Source organism: Puma concolor, chromosome D2 (genome assembly GCF_028749965.1).
Source record: "Puma concolor isolate L17-30 chromosome D2, mPumCon1.1.hap2, whole genome shotgun sequence".
Classification (NCBI taxonomy): domain Eukaryota; kingdom Metazoa; phylum Chordata; class Mammalia; order Carnivora; family Felidae; genus Puma; species Puma concolor.
The window spans coordinates 5,031,848-5,050,990 of NC_141677.1; the positions used below are offsets into that span (position 1 = coordinate 5,031,848).

At 46.9% G+C, this 19,143-nt stretch overlaps 1 protein-coding gene across 6 annotated transcripts in view; it reads right to left on the reverse strand.

Moving 5' to 3' along the window:
- Window positions 1-19,143, reverse strand: part of PRKG1 (protein kinase cGMP-dependent 1) — a 1,267,967-nt gene that overhangs the window by 56,673 nt on the left and 1,192,151 nt on the right. The gene's annotated exons all lie outside the window — the stretch shown is intronic.

A 19,143-nucleotide genomic window follows, 5' to 3' on the forward strand; every position in this document is an offset into this window, starting at 1 on the left:
AGCTCACCTAACCCAACCTCTGCCTTTTTAAAAACTAAAAAAACAAACTAAGCCCACAGACGCTAAGTGATTTAGCCAAGGTCACAAAGACTCAGGCATACGGGCCAGGTGTTTGGACTTGTTGTCTTTTTACAATCCGATTCTGTGTCTGCAGTTTTTGTAATATTCTGATATTGGAAAAACAAAGGCAAACATAAAACTTGAAGTATATTTAAATAATACGGTATTTTATTACACATTTGCATCCAGAGTGTGACTCCTGTAGTTAAGCTCTTATGCCTTCTGCCTACGATGTGGCAATGCAAGGATGAGCCCCAGTTAAATAAAAGGATCCAGAGTGAGTGAATGTTAATGCCTAAAAGATAATTTTTTAAACATTCAAACATCGGAGTAGTATTTACCAAAGATGAATGAGGATATGCTACCCACTGTTGGCTCGAAATGTGCTGGCCAATAAGGATTTTTAGTTAAAGCGAAATCGTCTTCACATAGTCTGAGATGAATTTTCTTTTTCTAAAATAAAGACCTAAATAAATATATATTGCCATGAAAAAAATGGGAAGAAAGGAATTGATTTTTCCGCCAGTGCTGTTTCTCTACAACAGAAAGTTAATTAACATATCCATGATTATTATTTTGCTTTAGAAAATACAGATGATTGCCAACAAAGGCAGGCACGCAAACCCAGCTTTATTTGTGCCAGAATAGGTATTTCCTTCCTGTAAATGGACGGCCATCAGGGGCTAGTTGTTTGTGGAAGTTCTCTCTCATCTCAGTGCAAAGTGATTTCCTTCTGCTCTCCTACAACCACATGTTAGAATCTCTGCCCCAGTCTTTTGTTTCTGACTGTAGACCAGGGTGGTCCAGATGGCACATCATAGCTTCCCAAGGTGGGGAGGTGAGGTGCAGGGGAAACAAAATCGGCGAAAATGACCACCCCTCCTGCCTCTCTCTTCCAGTAACTCAGGCCTCTGGGAAGTACCCTCATCCCTCATCCTGTTGCCCCCTGAGAAAATGCCCAGTATGGCAGAATGCATTCCATCTACCTGGGGACTCTGTTTGCCATGGCCTACGGTTCTAAGCAAAAGACGGCCCAAGATTTCCCCCGAGATAGAAAAATCTCTTTTCTACCCCAAGACTTTTCTTATAGGTCATGCTCAATATATGGGTGAAAACATCGAAAGAAATAAGGGGGAGTTTGATCTTAACTTTAAAATCAATCTCCATCATAATCTTAAAGCAATCAGTGGGAAGACTCAGCCGGGCACAGAAGGATTAGGGCTCAAATAAACACCAGGGGGCAGATTTTACTTCTGAACTCCGAACCTTTGCTGTGTACTCCCATTCATATGTTTCCCTTGGTCCCTGAAGGATTCTGTGTGAACTTAAGGGACAGGGGCCACATGGTCATGATCACGGTGGGCCAAAGAATGTAAAGACAGTAAAATGCAGTGTGTGGCAGGAAGACTGCCGCCAATGCCACCCTCCCAGGGTTCCAGGGATACATACAATAAAGGAAGTGGCCAGGGATCGGTCCGGCACTAACTTGAGCAAGACTGTCTCTTTTCGGCAAAACGAAGGGTTTGCACTAGACAGGTCTATGAGGCTCACTTGCAGCTTGATGGTTCTGGAATCCCAAATGTCTGAGATGGACACTTTGCAGAAAGCCCAGGTATCCATGGCTTCCCTTTACCTCCTTTGGGGTCCTCTTCCCCAGCCCACCTCCAATCCCTATCTCCCGAAGCTCCTATTTCAGGAAATACTACCAGAGCCTTTCATTTAAGGGCGTCTTGCTCTCAGCTTCTGGTTATGCAAACGGCGCAAACAGGAGACCCCCAATGCACCTCCGAGATAGCAGACAGCAAAGGTACGTCTCCACGTCCAAAACAGAACTACGAATGCACTGCACCATGGACTGTAATAAACCTGAGGCTCCCTCCCATCCAGGATTCCTATCAGAATTATGGCTGAGTTAAAAACAGAGTTGATAAAATCTTGGGATATGGAGCCAGGCAACAATATTTTAAAATGAATTTTATAGGTAAGTCTATACAGGGGCGCCGTGGTGGCTCAGTTGGTTAAGCGGCCGACTTCGGCTCAGGTCATGATCTCATGTTTCGTGGGTTTGAGCTCAGAGCCCAGAGCCTGCTTTGGATTCTGTGTGTGTGCTCTCTCTCTGCCCCGCCCCCGCTCGCACTCTTTCTCTCTCAAAAATAAACAAACATTAAAACAAATGTATAGGTAAGTCTACAGAGATGTTAATTACCAAGGTGATGATCATATGGAGACAGGGAGACAGGAACAAGCCCCAAGTGCAAAACACTGCGTACCTGGGCCACTTTCCGTGGGCTGTTATTGTTCAGCCCCTTCTCTCCCACAGCCGACCCAGGAAGCAGCCACGGTTTGGCCCCATACAGGAGCTCGGGGACTATAAAACCGAGGACCTGGCTCCAGAAAGCACCAATGAGCTGGAGTTGTCTGCCAGTATCAACCAATCAGAGGAAGGCCCTTCCAACCAATCAGGATGGAGCATTTTTTCCCCCTTTCCCTCATTAGCATGCCGGACCTGAGTAGGTACCTACCCGAGTGCCAACTTCCTCTCTATGAGCAGGGCCTCTTAACGCTTCGCTGTCGGTGCCGCGCCTCCTTTCCACTTGAGCGGGAACCCCCAAGAAACCTTGCCTGTGCCTTTGATTTTTAGTCCTGCCTCATTTCTCTGTTGCGCGGCCCAGGAGTTACCAACTCTGGTCACAACACGAAAGTTTTTTTTTTTTTTTAAATTTTTTTTTTTTTCAACGTTTATTTATTTTTGGGACAGAGAGAGACAGAGCATGAACGGGGGAGGGGCAGAGAGAGAGGGAGACACAGAATCGGAAACAGGCTCCAGGCTCTGAGCCATCAGCCCAGAGCCCGACGCGGGGCTCGAACTCCCGGACCGCGAGATCGTGACCTGGCTGAAGTCGGACGCTTAACCGACTGCGCCACCCAGGCGCCCCAACAACACTTAAGTTTTTTTTTTTTTTTTTTTTTTTTTTTTTTAATTTTTTTTTTCAACGTTTTTTATTTATTTTTGGGACAGAGAGAGACAGAGCATGAACGGGGGAGGGGCAGAGAGAGAGGGAGACACAGAATCGGAAACAGGCTCCAGGCTCTGAGCCATCAGCCCAGAGCCCGACGCGGGGCTCAAACTCACGGACCGTGAGATGTGAGATCGTGACCTGGCTGAAGTCGGCCGCTCAACCGACTGCGCCACCCAGGCGCCCCAACACTTAAGTTTTAAGGAACTTGTAGTGTCAACTTTATACGCGTGTGGTGGACACCTGTCACATTGTATACGGATATCATGGGAACGTGTCCCAAGTTCTAAATAGTTAGTCTCTAATGATCTTTGAGAATGCATACGATATTTTCTCATGATTTGGCTGGCATTCTGAGTTTTTCTGGAGGAAGTGAAGTGTGATATCAAGGAGACCTGCTATTGATAGGGCTTATCGCTGACGACGCAAACCTCGATCGGCTGGCTCAGACGGGCATTCTGTACTTGCTTAACACGGCACGTCATTAGAGGAACCCACAAATGCAAAATGAGCTGGATCAGCGAGCTCCATCATTTTTACCTTAGAAATGTGTCCCCCTCAAGATCAGGCAAGTTCATAAAGGCATCACACATTTCCACACTACCAAGCCTTCTGCACAGTCATGCAAAAGGGTCACAATACAATACACTGCTTAGGATTTGCACCTGTAGCTACAATAGTAGAAACTGGTGCTTTCCCACACATTTTTACACAAATCACAGGAGTGGAGAGAGAATGGTAACGAGGGAAGAACTCAAGACCCTCAAATGCCTGCTTCTTTTCTTACCTACAACGATAGCAAATTAATGCCATAATTGTTTCTCTGAGTACACATTGCCTTTCTCGTGGAAGTTCAGAACTAATTTGCCGTCACGTTTCATTTCGGTTGGACCGCCGATTTAAATAAATACTGTTATGACACTTCAGCTGACCTTCACTTCGGGGCTAACACATACTGGTAATTTTTCTGCGCTTGTAACAATGGCTTTTAAAAGAGGACTATGGACTAAGAGGCTGCAGAGATGAGTGATTCCGTTAGAATATTAAGTGAATTCTCCCCAAATTAGGTTACGAGTACTTTTTTCTGTGTACGTATAATAAAAATGATGCATTTATCTTACCGCTTCATAAACCTCCTGACTCTAGGCGTGAATAAGGCCTACTGAATAGCACTAAGTCCTTTTCTCCCTTTTCAAATGACTGGTAAATAATAAGGATAAAATGAAGAAAATTGGGAGGGCCATTCAGACCTATTATGGTTATTCTTTGTATTATGTAACAGCTAGCGAATGTGTTGTGTTTTTTTTTTTCCCCCCACGTGTGGCCTCCTTTTCTTTACAGATTTTCCATGGATAGGGATGACCTTTTGTCTCCATCCTATTCTCAATTCTCTTTCTGTGACCTCCCTTTCCTCATCCAAGTTATTAACTTTTAGCGGTTCCTAACCACCAGGGTTACATGGCCTTGGTGGATTAATCTGGGTTCGCAAGAGCTTGTGCAATAGAACACAAGCGGTTTGTGATGACGGCACAGTCTCGACTTGTTGCTGCCCTCTACCAGGCATGTGGTGGGGACGCTGGAGGTCCATCCGATGCTTTCAGAGAACTCACAGCACCTGACTGGGTTCTCAGTGTGATTTACGCTCCTCTGGCTTTGCAGACATAACATAACTGCAGAGAAAGGGCACAAAACCTTTCTTCAGCCCCTTCGGGAGAGGCAAGTGCTGAACTGGGGAGAGGAGATCCTCAGAAACTTGTCCTATGTCTTGGCACCTGTGTCCACTGAAGTGACCTGGAAGGCAGTCAGGGGACCCAATGAGGCAGGGCTGCAAGAGGGGGCTCTCTTTCCAGATGAGAAACTGAAGGAGTTACATATCTATTCATGTCTGTAGCACTTTTGCATTATTTGGCCAGGCATAGGAAAAAGACAACAAGACCTCACTGCAAATATATAAAATATAGGGCGCTGGGTGGTTTGGTTGGTTACATATCTGACTTCAGCTGGGTCACGATCTCACAGTTTGTGAGTTTGAGCCCCGCATCGGGCTCTCTGCTGTCAGCACAGAGCCTGTTTCCAACCCTCTGTCTTCCTCTCTCTCTCTCTCTCTCTCTCTCTCTCTCTCTCTCTCTGCCTCTCTCCCACTCTTTCTCTCTCTCTCTCAAAATAAATAAATAAATAAAACATTAAGAAATATATATAAAATATGAAGTAAAATAAAGTTGAGGAAATCATATTATTTTTAACAGCGATTATTTTTACTGAACTACAAAGGATATTTCTTTTTCAGGTTTATTTGTTTATTTTTTTTTTTTTATTTTATTTTTTTTTTTTTTAACGTTTTTATTTATTTTTTTGGGACAGAGAGAGACAGAGCATGAACGGGGGAGGGGCAGAGAGAGAGGGAGACACAGAATCAGAAACAGGCTCCAGGCTCCGAGCCATCAGCCCAGAGCCCGACGCGGGGCTCGAACTCACGGACCGCGAGATCGTGACCTGGCTGAAGTCGGCCGCTTAACCGACTGCGCCACCCAGGCGCCCCTATTTGTTTATTTTTGAGAGACAGAGAGAGAGCAAGCAGGGGAGGGGCAGAGAGAGAGGGAGAGAGACAGAATCCCAAGCAGGTCCCACACCGTCAACACAGAGCCCGACACCGGGCTCAATCTCGCGAATTGTGAGATCATGACGTGAGATGAAACCAAGAGTCAGATGCTCAACTGACGGGGCCAGCCAGGCGCCCCTACAAAGGATATTTCAACAGGAATGGAATTGTACTATGGTACTATTTGCACAAAGATGCCACCTAAGAAACATAATAGGAACTAGGTGATAGATAGTCACTCTGTGGAGTTTTGGGTTTTAAGAAGCAGATACGCCCAGACACCCACTGCTACACTGATAACCGTTTCAGAAACAAGATTCCCACAGGCCTTTCTTGCTGCAGTGGGCAGAACCAAAGTGCCACACAGACCACAGGATGCCCCCGACTGCAACTTGGATTACTCAGCTTGCCCAAAGTGGACTGTGTTTTTAATTTCGGAATTGTATTCCGGCCTACGCATGAAGCTGGGAAGAGGCTAAGATCGATGGTTCTTGGAAGATCCGAGATTTGAAACAGTTTCATCAGCCTGATTGTTAAAGTCTAGAGTGTTGCTTGCTAATTGGAAAGCAACGATGTAAAAAGAAAAAATGAACAGAAATAGGAATTATTGCAGCTGCGGGTCTCGGGCTGATAACATCACGGTTGCAGGCCTTATCATGTCTGTCTAGAATACGTTTATATACAGCAAGTGGGATTCTATTACCATCTGTTCTTACTACAACAGTTTAGAGTATTGCTAGGCAATTTGTTTGGAGAGCGCTTTCTTAGGTGACAGAACACATGATGTGTGTTACCTAGCACCACGGTGGGTCAAGAATCTTCTGGCAAGCAAAAGATTCTTCAGCCGTTGAAGTTTTAGGGAAAGTAGGCTAAGCAGGTAATTCTCGACATCAGGGATCTCTATGGAACATACTGGTAAGGATGGCTAGTTCTTTACTAGTGATGTCCCAATCATCTAGCCCCACCTAGGGATGGAGTGTTCCATGGAGAAGCACATCGTGCATATTATTCAAGTTTATCCTTTCTGATTACCATATGGATCTCTCACCCATTAGAAACAAAGCTTACTAGGGAATCACTATTTCTAGAATGGATTACCTTCTTCCAAATCATTTAAAGCATAATTTGTTGAACATAGTACAGGGTTCACGGGACGATCCCAGGCCATCATTCTGAATAATCAATGACCGTGCCGCCAGCTATACTTAAGATGACCTCAATAACACTTCTGTCATATAATACTCATTATTAGTTGCTCAGGTTTTAAGTAGTATCTCTCGATAGAGTCAGGGAGACTGTCTTACCTCCCATTTCTGGCCCAGATACACTTACTCTCTGTCGCTAAAAGCCAGATAGCCAAACTGGCTAGAATTGTGCCCATAACAGTCTATAACATATCCATGCCATCAGTGACTACCTAAGGAGGCAATAATACAAAATAACTAAAACATAGTCTCTGGAGGCAGTCTGCCTTGATCAAATCCTAGCTCTCCTGTGCACTGCCTACATGAGTTGGAACCAGCTTCAGGATCCCTCTGTGCCCCAGCTTTGACGGTTTAATGGCTACGCTGGCCAAACTAACTCCACCGGGCTAGGGTAAATAATAAATGAGATAATGCCTGTGAGATAGAATAGTAAGCAATCAATAACAGTAAGATGATCTGTACCTTTCATGTGTTTTTACTGGGTGCCTACTTTTCGTAATTCCTAACTGCCCGATTTTCCCATCTATCGATGTTTGCGTCTCTCAGTTGCTGTTTTTCCCCTCGGCTAGGATCTGGATTAAGTAGAGTTGTGTGTCCAGCAAACCAGAGATAAATGGGATGTTCCTATACAGGGATAACATTAATTTAGAAACAGAGGAATATGCAACTACGCCATGAAGTTGATGTTGTGTTCCTTTCCCTAATTTTCAACTCCTTCATCCAAAATACTCTAATTGGTGGTTTATGGTGCTCCCAGAAGACCCTGGTAACGCTTTGCATGGCTGCTCCAAAATGCAACGTGTGCTGTGTTTTCATGTTTGAATTTCGGAACCATCTTGGACATAATCCGGTGCTATCAAGTGATGGGGGATGCGGTGCATGAAGCATGAGATTTCTGCAGTCCATCCTATGACCCCTGTAAAAAGGGGAGTATGTGAGGGTCTCCTTTTGAAATTGAAATTTAATAAGCTTTTAATTCTATCAGGCGTTACTCTTAGAGAGTGTGGAACTCGTGAGCTGTCACACGGACAAAAGAAAAGCACAACATCGTCACGTGGCTTCAGCCACTATTCCCTGAGCTTATGGGAGACAGACGATACGTCACCGTGCTCTTAGCCACAGTCAGGCAATAGATACCGAGTCACACGAGGACCATCATAACCCCGAGCCTGGAAATGCCTGAAACAGAGTCTCGAGAGGCATTCACGGAAAAGTCTGAGGGCGTCCTCTCGGAGGATGATTTGTTGCCAAAATCAGAGTTGCCTGAAAGCTGCTCAGTGACCCAATCCTGCAAGCAGACCCCTCTCCCATTTTCCTGGGGCTTACTCCCTATGAGTCACTTCCTTCAAGCCACACTGAGGGCAGTTCATTAGGAAACAGGACAAAGACGTGGCCACGTCCCAAAGGAACAGAGGACCTCACTGGTTCCTTCAGGAACATGTAGGCAACGCTAGGCACTGCAGATGCCTCATTCCGGACCAGAGACTTCTAAGTGTGTCTTTAGTAGGGGCAGCTAAATTGCAAATCATGCACTTTCTTGCCTTTGGTAAACAATTATAAACACTCCTTTGATAAAGACCTTACGAGATTTAGAATGTCTTTATCCTACTGAGTAACGTTTATGAGGGGAACATTCCCAGAGGTGAGTTGTGAAGATAAAATAAAAAAGAAGAGGGGGAAAATTCCTTCTTTATCGCTTCACTGACAAATAACAACAGATGAAAAAAATAGCACGCGGATGCATTTTCTTTTTTAGAAAACAGAGCATATTTGCAGGGCTTCATCATGTCATACGAGTCTATGGGCTATACCGTTAACATACAGGGCAGTTACCATCACACGGGGAGGTCTTAGGTCAGTGGGAGAAATACGGGTCCGTGGCTAATGTTTTTTGAGGTGAAACTGGCACAACACGGCTATGGAACCCACTCGGTGCTAGCTCCCTGGGCCGGCAAACCTAACAGAGGGTCCGGTCCCGCCCCGTGCTGCTGATGTGAGGACCTGGTCTACACTGCACAAATGCTGACTAGGGTCCACAGCCTTCTAGACACGGACACTCAGGGACAAGCTAAGACATGGAAAGAAAGGCACTGTCACTGCACGTTCCTACTGTCATTCCGTGTCTGCCACGGTCGAGTCCCTCCCTATGCCCTGTCCTGGCATCTCAGGCCATACAGGGGACACTCTTGCCAGGTGCACTGCCCAGCAGGAAACAAGCAGAAGAACTTACAAGGTAAGCCCATCATTCTCAAGCTCGATTGGATCTTTTTTTTGAGCAGCGTTTGCCTGGCTGGGACAAATGGACAAAAGTACGGCTTCTGAGTCAAAAGACATCCCCACGTTGTTTAAGAGCAAAACTTCCCTTTTCTTTAGCTCAGGTTCCCTCCTTCCAGACAAATTGCTCCTGGGATCAGCGGTGCAGTGGCTTAAATTCCTGGTTTAGCTGCTATCTCTTCACGTCTTTTACTGTCGAAAACCCAAATCCAAATCCGAAAGTAATTTTTATTTGGATTTTGATTGGATTTCGAAAGAAAGTAGATTGTTTTTGGATTTTAAACCCAGTGAATGAGAGCGAGAGTGCATTATGGCCCCGAGGATCAAGTGAGAGCTACCGTCGCATGACAAAAGAGAGATTTTCTTGTTATCAGGAAAATGTCACGGGGATTAGGACTTCAACTGAACCTGCCTGGCACTTGAACTTCGAATTCACTTGCCTTTAAAGAATTCCAAATCCCGAGCAATTATAAAACACCTGCTTTAGATTTTTCTTTAAAAAATTTTTTTTTCAACGTTTATTTATTTTTGGGACAGAGAGAGACAGAGCATGAACGGGGGAGGGGCAGAGAGAGAGGGAGACACAGAATCGGAAACAGGCTCCAGGCTCTGAGCCATCAGCCCAGAGCCCGACGCGGGGCTCGAACTCCCGGACCGTGAGATCGTGACCTGGCTGAAGTCGGACGCTTAACCGACTGTGCCACCCAGGCGCCCCTAGATTTTTCTAACAGAAAGTGAACATGTGAGTTTTGTGGCAAAAACAGGACATGGAAGCTATGGCAAGGCTGACTTCCTCTGGAAGGGGAGGGATGTCTGAAATTAGAAACATAAAGTTAAGAAGTAATATGACAATCGTCATTGGGCTCATTGCTTGCGAGACAATCTCTCACTCGCTACCCACAGGAAAACAATCAATAATGTAACCGGGCACGTGCAGTGTGCTACGTCACCAAGAAGGGAAGGGGGTGTGGGGGACACCTCTGTGTCACCTCGTCACCTGCCAGGTCACACCACATGCTTTGTGGCCTCTGCACGACAGATTTCTGTCACTTATGTCTTTAGATATTGCTAAACATATGGAGCTCCTTCTTGGGAGAAAACGTCTTCCATTCGTACCCCGCATGTACCATTTCTGAACTGAATACGCTTTGTACGAAATGCATTCCCTCAAGGGAAAAACCAAGACTCTTAGATGCTACTGTCACCACGACATGTTTGTTAGGTAACCAATAGCTCCCTGTCAGTATTACTCGTGAGACTTCTTTCTACCTTCACAGGAATTCCCAATCAGCCTCAAGTTCGACTGTGCCTGCCTCGCTGACCCGATTCGTAAGAGTTTCCCCCCATAGATTGTGACCTAATTTATATGACGTATAAAAGAGATCTAACGGTCCTGAAAGAGGGAGAAGTGTTTTTGCTTTTGTTGTTGTTTCTTTTTTTCCATCCTTCCTCTGGGGTCTCTGTGAAGTGAAAATGACGGTCACTGGGACACCCTATGATCGGGGACTTGGCCACCTCTCCAGATGACTCCAAGCCCTGAGGGATGCGTGCAGGTCAGACCCATTCCATGTCTGGTGATGACACACACCTTTGAGTCATTACTTTTCAGCATGAAAATTATACTTCAATCGACCCAAACCACAAAGTCCATTTTCAAGGTTGGTAAGAGATCACCTTTGCTCTGCGTGGTCTATGAAGGAAACCAAGGGGCCGGGAGTGACCACAGTTACCCCCCAGCTTAGTAACAGAATCATCTTGCTGTGAGGGACAGGCTGATGCCGGGAAAATTCTGTAATCTTTTTTTAGCATTTACTAATCTAACTAACTCTCCTGAGACTGATGAATTATGCAGGCCGGTTCTGCTCAAAGGCATTTGACAGACTAAGGCAAATAACTGGACCAAGTTGATCGGGTGAAATAAAAACCCTTAAGCTGTTTTAGACACTTCAAGTCACCTGAGCGTTATAAGCAAAATAGAATTCCAATTTCCGGTTTTGAGCAGAATCAGCCAGTTCTCTGACACCATCAACTACTTTTTGCAAATTGCCAATAAAAACAAGCGTATGCCAGGCCCTGTGATAGATGCTGGAGATCCAGTAGTGGACAAAATGTACCCCCAAGCCCCACAAACATAACAAAATGAACCCAGGCTCCTGGACCTTACACACTGGTGGAGAACGACAAAGACACAAGTGTGTTTGCAGTATGTTGATTTGTGGTAAAAGCACGGAGAAAACGTAGGCGAGGAAGTGCCCCAGCACAGGACAAAGGGATTGGGGAGGGAGGCACTTTAGTGAAGGTCTGAGGGGAGGGGAGCAAATCGCCTACAGACCTGCAGACACGCCCGGATCTGAACAAGCAGGCCTCGCGGAGCGTGCTTTTGTTTATTTATTTCTGTTCACATTTATTTATTTTTGAGAGACAGCGTGCGAGCAGGGGAGGGGCAGAGAGAAGGAGGGGACACAGAATCCGAGGCAGGCTCCAGGCTCCGAGCAAGCGTTCAGCACAGAGCCCGACGCGGGGCTGGAACCCACAAACCGTGAGATCATGACCTGAGCCGAAGTCGGACTCCTAACCGACTGAGCCCCCCAGGCACCCCTAAACAGTGTGCTGCTAGAAAGCAGACACAGGAGGGCAGAGGGAAAATGTGGGGGAGGTCCACGTTGTGCCAGAATCCGGGCAAGAGCAGATGTGGCTTGGACAGAGCGGGTAAGGCCAAAGAGTTGTTTCAGGAATGTGTACTGAAGGGACAGCCCGTGTGATTTGTGGTGAGATGGATGTGAGGTTCGAGCAACAGAAGGAGGAAGGGGGGAGGTTCTGAAGTTCTCACTCTCAAGAACAAGCATAGAGTTTCTGTTGAGCGAAACAAGGAAAGCCCTAAGAAAAGCAGGCTTGGAGGAAGAGTGGGAGTCTGGTTTCGACAGTTCGACGCCGCAGGTCGTAATACTTAGCCGAGTGGCTTTGTCAAGTTTAGGCTGCCGCCGTCTGAAGCTCACAAGACACACCTGGGCTGGAAGGGTGGCTCTGGCAGTCGCCTGCACGCAGAGGTACAGAAAGCTGTGGGACGAGCCCAGGTCACCCAGGATGGAAGTACAGACGGAGAACAGATCAGGGACCGAGCCCGGTAGCACGGCGACAGCGAGGTCAGAGACTAGGAGCGAAGAAGGTATGACGGGTGAGGGACAAAGAACAGCAGCAGAGGGGCGTCTGTCTGGGAGCCTCAGTCGGTTCAGCGTTGGACCCTTGATTTTGGCTCAGGTCACGACCTCATCGTTCGTGAGTTTGAGCCCCACGTCAGGCTTTGCAGCAACAGTGCGGAGGCTGCATGGGATTCTCTCTCTCCGCTCCTCCCCCACTCACGTTCTCTGTCTCCCTCTCAAAATAAATAAATAAACATTAAAAAAAAAAAAAAAAAAAGAACACCAGCAGAGCATGGGGTTCTGGGAGCCCAGGGAAGGACACGCTTCAAGGAAAGGAAGCGGTCAGCCGCGTGTGTCACATGAGATGAGAAAGGAGACTCAACCAGGGAAGTTAACCTGTGGAGGTCACCGGTGTGACCTTGGAGGTGGGGCTGAAAGGCTCGCGAGAGACCAGGAGGCGAGAGATTGGAGACGCTCTCTTTATATGTACATCATACTCATTTATAAAAGGGAATCAAGGGTGTTTGGTTGACTTCCAGCGATGAGAAAGAGGCAAAGATTGATGGCGCGGAAGACGGAAGACTTTTTGGGGTGACGTGTGGCACAGGGAAAGGCTGGAGGAGGTCCAGACCAGCGACCGCCGGCTACACTCCAGCGCTCCCCAGCATGGAGTGCTTGGGCGGGTGGACTACAGGGCAGGGGGGCTTGTCGGATGCCCAGACAGTGGGGTGCACTGCAGCAGTCGTCCACGGCAACGTGCTTTCCCATCGACCGCAGGAAACACAAACCGCCATTTTCCTTAATGAATGCTTCCTGGGGGATGGTGACTATTCCAGACCCTTTACTTACTGTCCTTCCATTCCCACAGGAACAACCCTTTCTGAGGAAGCTAAAGCAGTGATTGCCGGCTCTCCAAGGTCACGTGGAGTAGGAAGTCCAACGGGGTTTTACACAGGGAGCCTGACTCTGAGTCCCTCTCTGATTCTTAACTACTCATGGCTTTAGACGCCCACCTGCTCACCTACCTAGAGAGTCCCACAGCCCCCCTTCTATTTCGTGTTTTCAAGAGTGAATAATTGTATGAAAAATTACTTACAAGGATATGGAAGGTACTGGAAAACAAACACCATGAATCTAGGCGCAACTCGTGTTATTACAGTGAGGTTGAAGGAGGGGTTACGGGATGACTTTTGTTTTACGGCATCGTGGGGAGAAGAAACTATTTCTCTCTGGGCCCCGTTCTTCACAGATGACCCGTGCGGAGCCCCGAACAACAGGAGCTGACGGAAGCAAGCTCGCTGTGCATAGAGGGGCTGCTCCCGCGGGCACACGAGGCCGGCTCCTTGAAAGGGGTCACCTTGCCGGTGTGCTGGCTTGTGAGTCATCAGAGGGATGGCTCTATGGGAACACCGGGGACTGTTTCCTGGGAGACCAGGCGTCCCTGGTCTCTGGGAGCCGGACAGAAGCTGGTGACTGAATATTCTCACCTCTGCCCTCAGAGTCCCAAATCCCACCTACGTAAAGGGACACTTATCTAACCGTCCCACCTGTTCGCAAACACACAGCCGACTGACTCTGCTCTGGTTTTCTTTCTCCAGCATTTGGAAAGTACTTAGCTCGAGAGCGCAGATGTCTACCTTAACTGCAGAATGTTTCACTGTCCGCTAGCCTTTTGCTTTCTAATGAGAAAAAAAGACGACTCTTTTAAGGAAGAAACTATGTCTTACTTCGCATTTATGACATTTAGAAATATAAAGCTTATGGTAGACATCGGATAAACATTCTTTGATTTGTAAAAGGCCTCATTTAGACCAATTTATTACCTCGTCCTTTTGTGTGCGAATCGAACGGAAAATATCTAATATTATGGGTTCTCGTTTGTTAATTTCTTCACTGAGTTAGTGAATACCTATGTGAACACTCGTCCTGCTTACAAATGAACACAACTTAACACACAGCACTCACCTTTAGACTCTCCTTTTAAAGTTATATTTAATAAAAATTCCTATTTTTAGGCTTTATACGCATAAAATTGAGTACAATGTTGCTATGCAAATAACCTGAACTTTAATATTAAGTAGTGGGGAAACAAAATAAACAAGAAAGGTGGGTTGATTTATTTTTTGAATACAATTTATTGGAACTCAGCGCGCTTTCCCATTCGACTTTAATAAGGCTTCTAGGTTAGGGATTGAACGCCGCATAGTGTGTGATCCCCAAACGTACTGGCTTGAACCAACAATAAACCTTTGTCATCTTACAGGGCCTGCAAGTGAGGAGCTGAGCGCAGCTTAGCAGTTGGGTGTCAGGGTCTCTTGTCAAGATGTCATGGGAGGCTGTGGTCATCCGGAGCCTGAGGAGAATCGATCCAGTTCCAAGGCGGCTGAGTCACACAGCCGGCCAGCTGGTGCTCCTTGTTGGCAGGAGGCCCCAGCTGCTCTCCGGGTGAGCTTTCCCACAAGTTGCCCAAGTGTCCCCGGGATCTGGTGACTGGCCTTTCCTGCCAAAGCAATGGCAGAGGGAAAGGCGGAGGCCACGATATCGTGCTGGGATTACTTCTACAGTATCCTGGTCACACGAGCAGTGATAATTCCCTGAAAGAGGGCATTACACGAGGGCACGGACGCATTACAGAGACAGCTGATCTACCCGCCCCCCCGCGTCTAAAACCTCCACTCTCAGGGCCATAGCAGGACACAGGATGGCAGGGCCTTACTGAGCGCTGAAGGCCTGGAATGAATTCTCTGCAGCTTTGCCTTGACCTTCTGGGTTGCTGCTGCTTTCGTCTGAGCCATACTTCCTATTCTGGGGAGGCGTGCCCAATTTTGAAGTTGAAGACTTTTCCCCTTCCTGCTTGAGGAAGTTTGAGGGTTCAGACGACTCTTTGTTTTGTGCTGACTCTGTGGCTTTCAGTCCAAGCTGGTGACGTTCACGCCGTACAACCCCCTTCAAAACTCCGTGGGTCTCCCGTGTCTTCTCCCGGACTTGGTTCCATTACAAAAAGACACAGCCGCAAATCCCTTTGACACAAGCTCTTCTCAACCGTTGGCTTCCGGGAAGGCTGTGGAGCTGCAAAGACCCTTCAGCTTTTCACCCACCATCTGACTGAAGACTTCTCTGTTCTGAGACCCTAACAAAATATGTCACGGCCATAATTTTAACTCTGCATGGACATGATGTTTTCCTGACAGGGCCCGCAATTTCATTTTTGCCTGGAAGATGCTTCTTCTTCTTCTTTAAAAAAAAATTTTTTTTTTTAATTTATTTTTCAGAGAGGGAGAGAGTGAGTGAGAGACATACACAAAACACGAGTCGGGGAGGGGCAGAGAGAGAGGGAGACACAGAATCCGAAGCAGGTTCCAGGCTCCCAGCACAGAGCCCCACATGGGGCTCAATCTTGTGAACCATGAGATCATGACCTGAGCTGAAGTCAGACACTTAACTGACTGAGCCCCCCAGGCGCCCCTGGAAGATGCTTCTTAAATTTACCATCACTTGCCTTCCAGGGAGGTTACCCATTATTCAAACCAACAATGGCTGGTTGGTTTGACATTCCTTTATTTGATGTTATTTCTCTCATATCATAAGCAGCGAGAAGAAACCAAGCTGGATCCCCAACATTTTGCTGGGAAGCTACTCCTCAGCCAGATTACCCAGTTGAGTAGGGGCATTTTCTACTTTTTGTGTCACCACAGGGGACGGTGTCACTCAACGTTCTGACACTGCCTTTGGGGACAACACTGCCCTCACTTTTCTCTAAGCCCTTAAGGGCAGCGTCCTCCTCCATGGCTGTCAGACTCCTGTGGACCTCTCTTCAAAGTCTCAAGTCCTTCCAGCTTCTGCCCACCTCCCTATTCCAATTTCCCCCCACATTTTAGGTTCTGTTGTAGCAGCACCAAATTCCAGGAGTCAAAATACGCATTCGTTTTCTGATGCTGTATAACAAACTACCCTCAAACTTAATGGCCTGATTCAATTTACCGTTTTAAACATTTTTGGGCCCAGAGTTACCGTGGGTGTGGAGTGGCTCATGTGCAGGGTTTTGTCTTGAGTCTGTCGTGAGGACGCAGGTAAGACGTCGGCTGGGGCTAGAGTCATCTGAAGGCGTCAGTGGGGTGCGAGGCCCCCGGGCCAAGGTGGCTCACTGGACGGTCGGCAAGTTGGTGCAAGCTGCTGGAAGGAGGCATAATTTCCTTTCCATGTGGGCCTCTTCAGAGGCTGCATGGAGGTGATCTCATCCCAGAGGGAACAGAGTCGAAGCCACACTGTCTTCTGTAGCCAAGCATCAGCTGTCACACAACGTCACCTCCTCTGTATTTTATTGATCCCAGGCCACACAGGGTTTGAGTGTGGAAGGAGGTGATGAAAGCAAGTGATTACCGGAGGCTGAGGCCTCACTGGAGGCCATCTTCAGAGTCTGGTTACCAGTGTATCGGGTTGAACAGTGTGCCCCAAATTTACTTCCGCCCAGAACCTCCAAGTGTGACCTTAATTGGAAATAGCGTCTTTTCAGATGGCAATTTGTTAGGAGGAGGTGATACTGGATTAGGTAGGGGCTCGACATCGATGACGAGTGCACTTAGAAGAAGTGTGTGAAAACAGGCACTCACAGAGGAAACACAGCCGTATTAGGATAGAAGCAGAAATGTGAACAATGTGGCTACCAGCCAAGGAACACCAAGGATTTCAGAAGCCGGACTACTGGAAGGTGCCTTTCCCAGAGTGTTCAGAGGGAGCACAACTATGCCAATGCCTGGATTTCCAAATTCTAGCCTCCAGCATGATGACAGAATAAGTTTCTGCGGTTCTGAGCCTCCCATTTTTAGTAATTTGTTACAGCAGATTACTCGGAAACTTAAATTTATATTCTTTAAATTTCAGGGGTTTAGTAATTCTGTCAGTAATAATCTCCCAGTTTACAAAGAAACGAATGATTCCTAGAGTGCTCCCTTAAGTGAACCAGCAAAGCAAACAAACCCCGAAAACTAGGTGTTACAACCCACTTATTTCAGTCCTTCCTGTGATCATTTCAACACAAATTTGTTTCTTTCTTAAGTTTTGTTTATTTATTTTGAGAGGGGGAGAGAGAGTGTGTGAGCATGAGTAAGAGAGGGAGGGGAAGAGAGAGAATCCCAAGCAGGCTCCATGCTGTTAGCACAGAGCCCAATATGGGGCTGGAACTCATGAACTGCAAGATCATGACCTGAGCCGATGTCAAGAGTAGAATGCTTAACCGACTGAGCCACCCAGGCACCCTGCCATCACTATTTCCAAGTTGGTTATAACCTTGTAGATAAAATATGTATACAAGCCGCTGAAGAATATTACAAAAAACCACATAATTAAGACTCAAACTGAGTGCTCAGGTCCAGTTATTGAAATCAAGTCAAGATGTCATGAGGTTTGTGAAAGAGAAACTCTGCACAACAGTGACAAAAGTTGGATGGGTGGGATTTGGGGAAAAATGATCAAGTCAAATTTGTATCTCCCTTGCAGCCTACACATTCCTGTGCACACCCCACCAGCCACACTATTTTCACGCCCCTGACTGCTCTCTCTCTGCCTTTTCTTACGTTCTACTCTCTGGACCCAACTCCTATTCCTTAATCCTCCCTTCTAGCTAGTCCCCGCTTCCTGTGCGTTCCTATTATTTTTAGTGTCCTCATCAGTGGCCTGGCATTAGTCTTGCTATGTACATTTTACACTGCATTTCAGACTCTGAGGACAGAGGCCACACTGTAGAGAATGCCACTCTGCCCCTGTGCCTACTGTGGGGGCCTGGGACATAAGGATTACGACGGCTGATTCCTAGTAGTGATCAAGTTTTATGTTCAAGTTTATGTTTGAAGTTTCATTAATGAATATTATGTGCATTGGATTTTGTCTCTTCATCCTTTTCTTCTTAAGTTTATTTATTTTGCAAGAGACAGAGCACGGGTTGGGGAGGGGCAGAGAGGGAGGGAGACCCAGAATCGGGAGCAGGCTCCAGGCTCTGAGCTGTCAGCACACAGCCCAACGTGGGGCTCGAACTCACGAGTTGTGAGATCATGACCTGAGCTGAAACCAAGAGTTGGATGCTCAACCAACTGAGCCACCTAGGCGCCCCTTGTCTATTCATTCTGAACTGTTTCACACAATGGAAACGTGCTAAATAACCCTCTGTGTAACCATTTTAAAGTGGACTGTCTTCCTGTGATGTATCCCCGTCCTCAATCCTCTGCCCCAGTTCCTTAACGCTCTCCTATGAACCAAAGTAGCAAAGGAGTGCAGGGCCGGCGAATATAAATGAACAGCATGAGAGACATGATTTCTCCTCCTTCCTGTGACAACGTGAGCGATACGCAGGAAGGATGGAAGAAAGATGCGCTTAGCAACCAGGAATAGCGCCTAGTTTTAGGAGATTTGCTTTCACAGGTATATCAGCTTTCCCCCCCTTAGGGGCAACAGTAACGACAACTATGGTGAAGTGTTCTGTCGTAAAGAATAGGGCCTCTCATCAAGTTGTACGTGGGACTCCATTCATTCCGGAAACACAGATGCCCGTGGGTGTCGGGGACTGGAAATAAAACCAGAACTTCAGTCTAATGGTGAAGGAGGGGAACGGGGGTGGGTCTTTCTCAGGGTGAAGAGGAACAAATTATCACAATCTCTGAAGTGATATTTCATTTAGATGGGATTTTACAAGCGTAGAGTGGTCCCAGGTTAGGACTTGCCTGCCATGACTGTACAATAATCAAGTTACAAAGGAAGATCATCAAACGCGTTGTGGGTAGTGATGGAGATGCCACATGTGTCTCCCTAGCTTGTGGGGGATCATTTAAAATCTACCCAAACCTAACTTCTGATGC